Below are 12127 nucleotides of genomic sequence, written 5' to 3'. Positions count from 1 at the left end.
TATTTTGAACAAAAAAATGGTCAATTGTGAAATTATAAGCATTATCAGCTTATTACAAAATGAAATCAAACAGTTTTCAAGTCAAAACTTTATTCTAGGTGATGTTACATTTGCACATAGGACCCCTTGCTCGAAAGAAGCTTCTGAACTCTCTCCTCCATTGAATTTGTCAGTTTTTGGATGGTTTGTGCTTCAATTGTTTTGCACGTGGATAGAATATCCTCCCAGAGCTGTTGCTTAGATGTGAACTGCCTCCCGCCATCATAGACACTCCTTTTGATGATGCTCCAGAGGTTCTCAATGGGGTTGAGGTCAGGGGAAGATGGTGGCCACACCATAAGTTTGTCCTCTTTTATGCCCATAGCAGCCAGAGATGCAGATGTGTTATTTGTAGCATGAGACAGTGCATTATCATGCATGAAAATGATCTTGCTGCGGAAAGCATGGTTCTTCCTCTTGAACCATGGCAGGAAGTGCTGTTTTAGAAACTCCACATAGATTATGGAGTTCATCTTTACCCCTTCAGGGATCCTAAAGGGGCCGACAATCTCTCCCCATGATTCCAGCCCAAAACATTACTCCACCTCCTCCTTGTTGGCGCCTTAGCCATGTTTTCATGGGGTGTCCAACAACCAGCCATCCTCCACTCCATCCATCTGGACCATCGAGCATTGCACGGCACTCATCGGTGAACAAAACAGTTTGGAAGTCAGTCTTCATGTATCGTTTGGCCCACTGGAGCCGTTTCTGCTTGTGTGCAGTGGATAGAGGTGGTCGACAGGATGGCTTACGCACAGCTGCAAACCTCTGAAGGACCCTGCATCTTGTTGTTCGGTGGACGTTGGAGGCACCAGCAGCTTCAAAAACTTTTCTGCTGCTATGACAAGGCATTTTTGCAGCTGCTCTTTTAACCTGACGCAATTGCCTGTTGGAAAGAGTCTTCAATTTCTCCTTATCAGCACGCACACATGTGTGCTGGGAATCAGCTACATACTTCTTGATTGTGCGATGATCACGATGAAGTGTCTTGGCAATGTTGATTGTAGTCATGCCTTGACCTAAGTACTCCACAATTTGTTGCTTCTCAGCAGCCGACACATCCTTTTTCTTTCCCATTTTGGCAAAAAATGTAGGCTGCTTAATAATGTGGAACAGCCTTCTTAAGTAGTCTTGCCTTTATTTGGACACACCTGCCAAACTAATTTGCACAGGTATCTGCAATTGCTTTCAGTGATATAAAGAGCCCTGACACACATCACCATCAATGAGTTTAAGGCTATGTGCCCACGTAGCGATTTTTAAGTGTTTTTGCTGCGATTTTCGGCACAAAAACGCTGCAAAAACGCTTAAAAATCGTGTACAGAACGCCCCCCATGCATTCCTATGGCATTCTGCACATGCTGTGCTAATGCTGCGCTTTTTTCCGCGGCGGAATCGCATCGCGGAAAAAATCGCAGCATGCTCATTCTTTTGTGCGGAATCGCAAAGAATTGCCGCGATTCCGCACCCATAGGAATGCATGAGAATCGCTTACTTCCCGCATGTGGCTATGCCCACCATGCGGGAAATTAAGCGTCTCATGTGCGGTTGGTACCCACGGTGTGGAGGAGAGGAGACTGTCCTCCAGGCCCTGGGTACCATACCCCTGTAAAAAAAAGAATAACAAATCGGGGTATATTTACCTACTGATGTCCCGTGCTAACATTCTATCTTTTACTATTGATGCCGCATAGGCGGCCTCAATAGTAAAAACCTGGTCACACTTGTCAAACACTATATTTGACGAGTGTGACCAACCTGTCAATCACTTTCCAAGCGATGCTTCAAATCGCTTGGAAAGTGCTTGAATATCGCACGCGAAAATCGCGATCATAATCGCGGTAAAATCGAGCGGAAAAAACCACGCGATTTCTGGGAAGGAGTCCGGTTTTTAGTGAGCGTTTTAAAACGCTACGTGGGCCCACAGCCTAAATGACAAACAAAAAATTTCTAACCTTATCACTCCTAAACTCTTTTTGCATAATAATTTGGAACACAGTTTAATGTAAATAAAAATGGCATAGCTGAAAACGTCATCTTGCTTGCAAAAAAACAAGCTGCCATACAGCTCCATCAGTGGAAAAATAATAAATATATAGCTCTCAGAATAAAGTGATGCAAAAATAATTATTTTTTTCTATAAAATAGTTTTTATTGTGTAAAAGTGCCAAAGCAGAAAAAAACTATATAAATGGAGTATCACTGTAATCGTACTGACCCAAAGAAAAAACCTGCCTTATCAATTTTACCATACACAGAGCGACATAAACTCCCCCCCACAAAAAAAAAATCCTGAATTGCTGGTGTTTGTTCATTCTGCCTCCTAAAAATTGGAATAGAAACCGATCAAAAAATGTCATGTGCCCGAAAATGATACCAATGAAAACATCAACTCGTCCTTCAAAAACTAAGACCTCACATGACTCTGTCTGCCGAAATATGGAAAATTATAGCTATCAAAATATGGGGATGTAAAAATGTTTTTGCAATAAAAAGCATCTTTTAGTGTGTGACAGCAGCCAAACTTAAAAACCCGATATAAATCTGGTGTCGCTGTAATCGCACCGACCGAAGAATAACGTCGTCTAATCACTTATACCGCAAGAGGAATGGCATAAAAAATAAATAAAATCAATCCTTCACCTGCTGTTGATTTGTTCATTCTGTCCACCAAAGATCACAGTATGGCTTGGCACATATTTATACTGTGCTTGCACACTTTCACCAGGCTTTCTGTGTAAGTCTCTGAAATACGTGATTCAGACGGAACCACCAGTGGAAAATTCCCTATAAGGAGACAGATGGAGGCACTTTAGACGCGGTCTGACATGAGATTTTGCGTTTTCCGTCTTTTTAGGCGTGCATAAAAATGCCATCTGTGAAAAGAAGGACAACACTGAACAGAGGCTAGACAGAGTCCAGAGTAACTCTACTGCCTCATTATAGTGAATGGATCCCTCAGGGTTTCATGTGAATCACGTCAGTCAGAGATTTATATGGAAACCTCGATGTAAGTGCTCAGCGTAGAGCAGAGGATAAATGTTGTGATCGCAAACATGTAAAATGTTCCTAACAAAAGCTTCAACTCAATCCACAAAAAAAAGAAGTCCCCACACAGGTCTGTCATCTGTTAACAGAAATATTAGGGTCTTCCATGTAATTAGTAGTACAAAGGCACTGGAAAAGCAAAATGGCTCCTTGGCGCTCCCCAAAAGAAATCCAGCGAATTCTGTGCTCCCAAATCTAAATGCCCCTCTCCCTCCTGAGCCCCACAGTGTGCCTAAACCACATTAAGCGTGTACATGTTTGGCATTTCTGTAGAGATGAGAGCCCACCTAATTTACGGGTGCGTGTCTCCATAAGCATGAGCTGGTCACTACAACGTACTGGTCATTACAACGGAAGTTTGTAATTTTAATTCAGCAACATCCAATACTGGTTGTTTCTGGAAAACATCCATTGAGTCAAAATCGTCACTGCATCTGCAGATAAATTCCCAAAGGGATATAATTTTCAAAATGGGGTAATTTGAAGGGGAATTTTGCTCTTCTTCCACTTAGAGGCTCTGTTTATGGAGTTTGCATAATATTCTAGAAAAATCTGTGCTTGAGGCAAATAGCATTCCGTCCCTCCCAAGTCTCGCCGAATGGCTAAGGCCTGTTTCACACTTCCGTTTTTGTGTCCGCCAAACGGATCCGTTTCCGTTTTTTTGACGGAAACTGATGCAAACGGATCCGTTTTTAAAAAAACGGATCCGTTTTTTTGATGGATCCGCGGTAACCACTAATGGAAGTCTATGGGACAAAAAAAAACGGATCCTGCAAAAAATGGCGGATCCGTTTTTTTACGGAAACCAACGGATTTTGACGGATTTGAAAAAACGGAAGTGTGAAACAGGCCTAAGCAGTATTGTACAGCCACATATGGGGTATTTCTTCATTCTGCAGAAATTGTGGGACAACTTTTGGTGCCGTTTTTACCCATTTCACCATAAGAAAATGTAAAATCTGTGGCTAAAACAAAATTTTGGTGATCAAAATGTAATTATTTTTTTATTCACAAACCCAATGGTATAAAATTCTGTGACCCACCTGTGGTATCAATATGATCACTGCACCCCTAAATGAATTCATTGAAGGTGTAGTTTGTAAAATGAGGTCTCATACTGGGGGGGGTCTGCCATCCTGGGGCTCTGCCATTGTTACATGGCACCCTCAAACCAGTCCAGCAAAGTCTGAACTCCAATTTGATGCTTCTTCCCTTCTGAGCTGTGCACTGTCCCTCAAAAATAGTTTTCGGCCACATATAGGGTATCGGCATACTCAGGAGAAATTGCACAATAAATTTTAAGGTCCATTTTCTCCTGCTATCCTTTTGAAAATGGAAAAATGACGCTAAAACAACATTTTTGGGTGAAAACATTTATTTTTTTCTTAATTTCCACAGACCAGTGTTGTAAAATTCTGTGAAGCACCTGTGGGTTCAAGGTGCTCACCACACATCTAGATAGATTGCTTTACGGGTCTTGTTTCCAAAATGAGGTCACTCAATATGGTTTTCCACTGTTTAGGCACATCAGGCTTTCCAAACGCAACAGGACACCGACAAACCATTCTTTCACAGTTTGCGTTTCAAACCGTCACTCCTTATTTTCTGAACCCTGTCATGCTTCCAAACAGTAGATTACTCCCTTATATGGGGTATCTGCATACTAAGGAGAAATTGCATAACAAATTATAGGTCACATTTTCTCCTGTTGCTTTGTGAAAATCAAAAATGTGTGGCTAAATTATCATTTATGTGGGAAAAATGTGATTTCTTATATTTTCACAGTTCTACATTCTAAACTTCTGTGAAGCACCTGTGGGTTCAAGGTGCTCACCATACATCTAGATACATTCCCTGAAGGGTCTTGCTTCCAAAATGGGGTCATATCTGGGGGGTTTCCACTGTACAGGCACATCAGAGGCTGTCCAAACATGGCGACATGGCGTTCGCTAATTATTCCAGCAAATTTTGCTTTCAAAAAGTTAAATGGCGCTCCTTCCCTTCCAAACCCTGAAGTGCAGCCAAACAGTAGTTTTCCTCTACATTTTGGGTATGAGAAATTGCGCAACAAAATTGTGTGGTACAATTCCTCCTGCTAACCTTATAAAAATGCAAAATTTGGGGCTAAAAACCATTTTTTGTGGGAAAAAGTGTTGTGTTTTTTTTTAATTTTCACAGCTCAATGTTATAAACTGCTGTGAAGCACTTGGGAATTCTAGTTGCTCACCACACATCCAGATAAGTTCCCTACGGTGTCTAGTTTCCAAATTCATGTCACTTGGGGCAGGGCCGGTTTTAGACAAAGTGGGGCACTGGCAAAAGTTTAAAATGGGCCCCAAATGCTCACATATTGCACCATCACACAGAAACATTTCGGCTGCATTTATATGCTCTGAGTTCAGGCCGCTAAACAAGCGTGAGCGACAATATTGAAGTCGCTTGGTGCTTGTTTCACGGCCTCTTTAAATTGGCTGAGGAACAGTGATGGTGACAGAACAATCACTAGTAGATTAATCTGTCCCCTTAAGGTACTGTCACACTTAGCGATGCACCAGCGATCCTGACCAGCGATATGATGCGGTCAGGATCGCTGGTGCATCGCTAAGTGGTCGCTAGTGAGCTGCCACACAGGCAGATCTCACCAGCGACATCGCAGGAGTCGGGGGTCACTACTTACCTGTCAGACGAGGCGATCCTGACGTCCTCCCGCCCGCGTCCACGCGTCGCTCGTCTCCACACCAGGAAGCTGACGACGAGAAACGGTCCAGGACGTTCTCGCGCGATCAGCGATAACCAGCGGGGGAGCAGTCGGAGGTAAGTATCAGACATAGCGATATCGCTAGCAATATCGCTATAACGTCACAAAAACAGTGACGATATTGCTAGCAATATCGCTTAGTGTGACAGGCCCTTTACATTTTCATGTTATCAGCAGCATATCTGCAGTTTTCACCAGGGGGCTGCTGAGAACAATGATTTTTCTTCTGGAATAAACAATCCAATCACTCAATGAATGGGCAGCATTTTGCTTGTTTAGTAGAATACGCCCCCTAGTCCTTCACATAGTATAATTCACTATATAGTCCTCCATATATTATAATGTGCCCCATAGTCCTCCATATTGTATAATGCATACCCCATAGTCATCCATATAGTATAATGTGCCCCATAGTCCTCCACATTGTATAATGCACACCCCATAGTCATCCATATAATATAATGTGCCCCATAGTCCTCCATATAGTATAATGTGCACCAGAGTCCTCCATATAGTAAATACACACCCCATCGTCCCCCTTATCGTATAATACACTCCCTGTAGTCCTCCATATGGTATAATACACTCTCAATAGTCCTCTATATAGTAAAATAATACACTCTTCAGTCCTCCAAATATTATAATACACTTCTCAGTCCTTCATATAGTATAATATACTCCTCATAGTCCTCCCTATAGAATAATGCACCCTATAGCCCTCCCATGTAGTACAATGCACTCCCCATAGTATAATGCACCACATAGTTCTTCATATAGTATAATGTATTCCCCATGGTCCTCGATACAGTATAATGCAGATCCCAGATAGTGCATATAGTGTAATGTACTGCCCATAGTCTGATAGAGTAGAATACAGTCCTAATATAGTATAATGCACCCCCATAGTCCTCGAAAGAGTATAATGCAGCCCCCTTTAGAGTATAATGCAACCCCCTCATAGAGTATAGTGCAGCCCTCTCATAGATTATAATGCCTACCCCCATATAGAATAATGCAGCCCCCAATAGAGTATAATGGAGCCCCCATAGAGTATAATGCAGCCCCCTCAGAGTATAATGCAGCCCCCATAGCATATAATGCAGCCCCCATAGACTATAATGCAGCTCCCCATAGAAAATAATTCAGCTCCACATAGAATATAATGCAGCCCCACACAGAGTATAATGCAGCCCTCTCAGAGTATAATGCAGCCCCCTAATACAGAATAATGCATCCCCCTCATAGAGAATAATGCAGTCCCCTCATAGGGTATAATGCAGCTCGTACATAAAATATAATGCAGCCACCCAATAGAATATAATGCAGTCTCCTCCATAGACTATAATAACCTCTCCTCATTCCCATGCGGCTTTGGTCTCTGCAGCACGTCTCAGAAGCTCCACTGCCCATCACACAGCACGGTTCATCGTGCAGCCACTGTGTCAGGCAGAGGGGAATGATGAGGGGGGGAGGTGGCATTGGCACCTGGCCCCCCGTGACTCAGGCCCCATAGCGGCCTCGTGATGTGCCGCTATTAGTGGCACGCGCATGCCAGTGGCTGGGGGAGCGAGGGCCCTGGGCAGCTGCCTATTCAGCCTGCCCCTAGCACCGACCCTGACTTTGAGGAATTTCCACTGTTTAGGCACATCAGGGGCTCTCCAAAACGACATGCTGTCTGCTAATTATTCCAGCAAATTTTTCATTCAAAAAGTTAAATAGCGCTTCTTACCTTCTGAGCCCTGCCATGCACCCAAACGTTGAATATAATATGAAATCAATATTTTATGTTTATTGTTAACAAATTATATTTTATATATTTTTATTTGAAAAAAAAAATGTTCTGCCAGTTCAATTGTAAAAGCATAATATAAAAAACGATATTTCCACTTCATAAGTCTACTAAGCCAAGAATTTAACTGTGAATAAAAATAATTAGAGGTGCATTTATTACAATCACTACATGTTTATGTTTCATTATTATTTTTTTTAATTGTTGCATTTTGTAACTTTGTTTTTTTTTTTTCATTTCTGCATGCTTATATAGCTCTAGGAGATCCACAGATCCTCATCACAGGTAAATAAGTGACTAAATTCATGATAATTTAAGTCTTTCCCGATAGTGTTGGCACACTTGAAAAAGTTACAGAAAATGAAGGGTTTCTCTCAGAAAATGATTGCTATTACACGTTTTGTTATGCATGTGTTTATTTCCTTTGTGTGTATTGGAACAATACAAAAAAAAAAACAGAGAAATACTGGCAAGTTGGACTAAATTTCACACAAAACTTCAAAAATTGTCCGGCCAAATTGTTGGCACCTTCAGCCTAATATTTGGTTCCACACCCTGTGGAATAAATTACTGCAATCAATCGCTTCCTATAATCATCAACAATCTTTTTACACCTCTCACCTGAGAGAAATAAAAAAAGTTATTGCTCTCAGAATAAAGCGATGCAAAACCAATTCTTTTTTCTATAAAATAGTTTTTATTGTTTGAAAGCAGCAAAACATAAAAAGATGATATAACTATGGTATCGCTGTAATCGTGCTCACTTGAATAAATCTGCCTATCAATCTTACCACACGGTGAACAGCATAAAAAAAAATTTGAATTTGTGATTTTTGTTCATTCTGCGTCCCAAAAATCAGAATAGAAAGCTATCAATAAATGTTATGTGCCCAAAAATAAAAATAAAAACGTCAACTTGTCCTGCAAAAAACGAACCCTTACATGACTTTGTCAGCAGAAATACAGTAAAATTATATCAAGAAATGGCGATGCAAACACTTGCTTTGCAAAAAAAATAAAGTGTCTTTTAGTGTGTGACAGCATCCAAGCATAAAAAACACTATATATATCTGGTTTATCTGTTATCGCACTGACCAGAAGAATAAAGTAATTAAATCAATTATACCACACGAGGAATGGCGTAAAAAAATAAATAAAACCAATTCTTCACCTACTGTTGATTTGTTCATTCTGCCTCCCAAAGATCTCAGTAAGGCTACGCTCACATTTATCCTGCGCTCTACGCTGAGTGATTACACCTGGTTTTCCATGTGAATCTCTGAAAAACGTAATTCAGACGGAATCTCTGGCGGAAGATTCCCTATAATGAGGCAGATGGAAGCACTGTGGATGCCATCTGGCCTATGATCCAGAGGTGTACTTTTTAAGCCTGCATAAAAGTACAGTTGGCCACAGTTTGTGGCTCCTCGCCCCCCAAAAGAAATCCATTAAATTCTGCCCTCCCATATCCAAGTACCCCCTCCCTTCTGAGCCCCAGTGTGCCTATACCACATTTAGCGTTCACATGTTTGGCATTTTTTTAGTGATGAGAGCCCGCCTAATTTACAGGTTCTTGTCTACAGAAGCATGAGCTGGGCATAATGTACTGGTCACTGCAACATACTGGTCACTGCAATGGCAGATTTGCAATTTTCAATCGGCAACATCCACTGCTGCTTGTTTCTGGAAAACACCCATGAAGTAAAATTGTCACTACTCCTGTAGATAAATTCCCAGAGGGGTGTAATTTGCTAAATTATGTCACTTGAGGGAGGATTCTGCTCTTGTAGCTCTTTCGTGCTCTGTATATGGAGTCTGCAAAGTATTCTAGTAAAATCTGCCCTCCAGGAAGCAAATATCACTCTGTCCCTCCCGAGTCTCGCCGTATGGCTAAGCAGTACTGTACAGCCACATATAAGTTGTTTTGCTGCTCAGCAGAAATTGTGTGACAATTTTGGTGCCATTTTTACCCATTTCCCCGTGTGACAATGTCAAATCTGTGGCTAAAATAAAATTTTGGTGGTAAAAATATAATTATTTTTTCTTCACTGCCCAATGGTATAAATTTCTGTGACAAACCTGTGGTGTCAATATGATCACTGCACCCCCTAATTAATTTATTGAGAGGTGTAGTTTGTAAAATAGGGTCACTAATGGGGTTTTCGTCTGTTCTGGCACCTCAGGGTGTTAGGGGCTGACCTGGCCTGGAGCAGTGGTATTGCAACAACTAGGGGCAGCAGCAGGTAGCGTAGTCAGGGATAGCCAAGAAGTCGGTACACAGGAGCAGCAATGTAGTTTAAAGGAGCAGCATGTCGTGTAGTCAGGGAAAGCCTGTGGTCGGTACACAGAGTATCAGTATAATCTTGAGGATGAGCAGAAAGTGAAAGGAAGATTGACTAGAGGCTGGAGTGGTAGCTCAATAATCTCACAAGGAAGGGAGTGCAATTCCAGGTTTAAATAGAGTGTTCAATCAGGGTGGAGCCAATCAGAAACTCAGGGTGGAGACAAAAAGGAACTAAGGCTGGGAACCATCAGAAACAACATAGGTACAAGTATTTGGGTTAGCACAGAACTGTCCAGCGAGCTGAATACCTCAGAGGGAAGAGTTGTCGCCTAGTGCACAAGAGCTGCTGGATACGAATCCTAACACAGGGGCTCTACCAGTGGGTCATGGTACCCCCAAACCATAACAATAAATTGTGCACTATATTATGGTGCTTCTTCCATTCTGAGTTGAGTCTTGCACTGTGTCTCAAATGTAGTTCCTGATCACATGTAGGGTATTGGTGCACTCAGGAGAAACTGCACAACAAACAAAGAGATCCATTATTTCCTTTTAGGTCTTATAAAAATTAAAAGCAACATTTTAGTGGTAAAAAATGTAATTATTCTTTCTTCACCGTCCAGTGGTATAAAATTCTGTGACATACCTGTGATGAATTCATTGAGAGATGTAGCCTGTAAAATGGGATCACTTATGGGGGGTTCTGCTGTTCTTGCACCTCGTTTTCACAACTCTGTTGTCGAATCATAGAATCATAGAATCATAGAATCGTAGAGTTGGAAGGGACCTCCTGGGCCATCTGGTCCAACCCCCTGCTCAAAGCAGGATTCGCTAAATCATCCCAGTCAGATGTCTGTCCAGCCTCTGTTTGAAGACTTCCATTGAAGGAGAACTCACCACTTCTCGTGGCAGCCTGTTCCACTCATTGATCACTCTAACTGTCAAAAAGTTTTTTCTAATATCTAATCTGTGTCTCCTCCCATTCAGTTTCATCCCATTGCTTCTAGTCTTTCCTTGTGCAATTGAGAATAAAGATGATCCTTCTACAATGTGACAGCCCTTTAGATATTTGTAGACAGCTATTAAGTCTCCTCTCAGTCTTCTCTTTTGCAAACTAAACATTCCCAAATCCTGCAACCTTTCCTCATAAGACAGGGTTTGCAGACCGGTCACCATTCTGGTCGCTCTTTTCTGAACTTGCTCCAGTTTGTTGATGTCTTTTTTAAAATGTGGTGCCCAAAACTGGACACAATATTCCAGATGAGGTCTGACCAGAGAGGAGTAGAGGGAAATAATGACTTCACGTGATCTAGACTGTATGCTTCTGTTAATACATCCTAGAATTGCATTTGCCTTTTTTGCTGCTGCATCACACTGTTGACTCATATTCAGTCTGTGATCTATTAGTATACCCAAGTCTTTTTCACATGTGCTGTCACTTAGCCCTATTCCTCCCATTCTATATATGCTTTTTTCATTTTTATTGCCCAGATGTAGTACTTTGCATTTCTCCCTGTTAAAAACCATTCTATTAGTTGCTGCCCACTTCTCCAGTTTATTTAAATCTTTTTGAATCCTCTCACTCTCTTCTCTAGTATTAGCTATCCCTCCTAGCTTTGTGTCATCAGCAAATTTAATCAGTTTACCCTCAATTCCTTCATCTAAATCGTTGATAAAGATGTTGAACAATACAGGGCCCAGGACAGAGCCCTGTGGTACCCCACTTGAGACATTCTTCCAACTGGATGTCGAGTGTCCCAGGAACAGGTGATTCTTCCCTGTTCCTAATGCAAGGGGCGCCCTTGCTCACCCTGTTCCCCAGATTACTTCTGATGGTGAAGACACAAAGTTTATGTATCTTGCCTTAGAATACGCCCTCAGTCTGTACCCTTCCCCTACCCAGGTAAGAGGTGTGTAGTAGTGTACCGTAATACACCAACCAGAAGAACAAGGTAATACGAACAGGAATAAAGGAAAATACCAATCATACAAATATATACACGTAAATAAAAGAGGTAAACATCTGGGAGTGGAGGATGCTGTTAAACCAAAGTAGGAGAATAAAGGGAATTATCACACACTCAAAACCTAGCAACAGTCACAGATAAATCCACCAAACGCCTTCTCCAATAGCAACCACCAACAACCTCCAACCATGCAGCATAAGCTACCTTTGGCAATGAGTGCTAGCCAGGGCCCAGATTATATA

At 41.7% G+C, this 12127-nt stretch overlaps 1 long non-coding RNA gene across 1 annotated transcript in view; it reads left to right on the top strand.

Moving 5' to 3' along the window:
- The window catches only part of LOC141074830 (uncharacterized), a 32387-nt gene that overhangs the window by 6710 nt on the left and 13550 nt on the right, over positions 1–12127 (top strand). The window contains exon 3 of the long non-coding RNA XR_012227216.1: positions 7890–7919. This is a non-coding gene — a long non-coding RNA (uncharacterized lncRNA). The remainder of the gene's footprint in view (positions 1–7889; positions 7920–12127) is intronic.

Source organism: Dendrobates tinctorius, unplaced genomic scaffold (assembly GCF_039654945.1).
Source record: "Dendrobates tinctorius isolate UK_male_01 unplaced genomic scaffold, ASM3965494v1 ptg000334l, whole genome shotgun sequence".
In the NCBI taxonomy this organism is placed as follows: Eukaryota; Metazoa; Chordata; class Amphibia; order Anura; family Dendrobatidae; genus Dendrobates; species Dendrobates tinctorius.
Note: the sequence above shows the minus strand (reverse complement) of the source record. Positions and strands in the feature narration are given on the sequence as shown.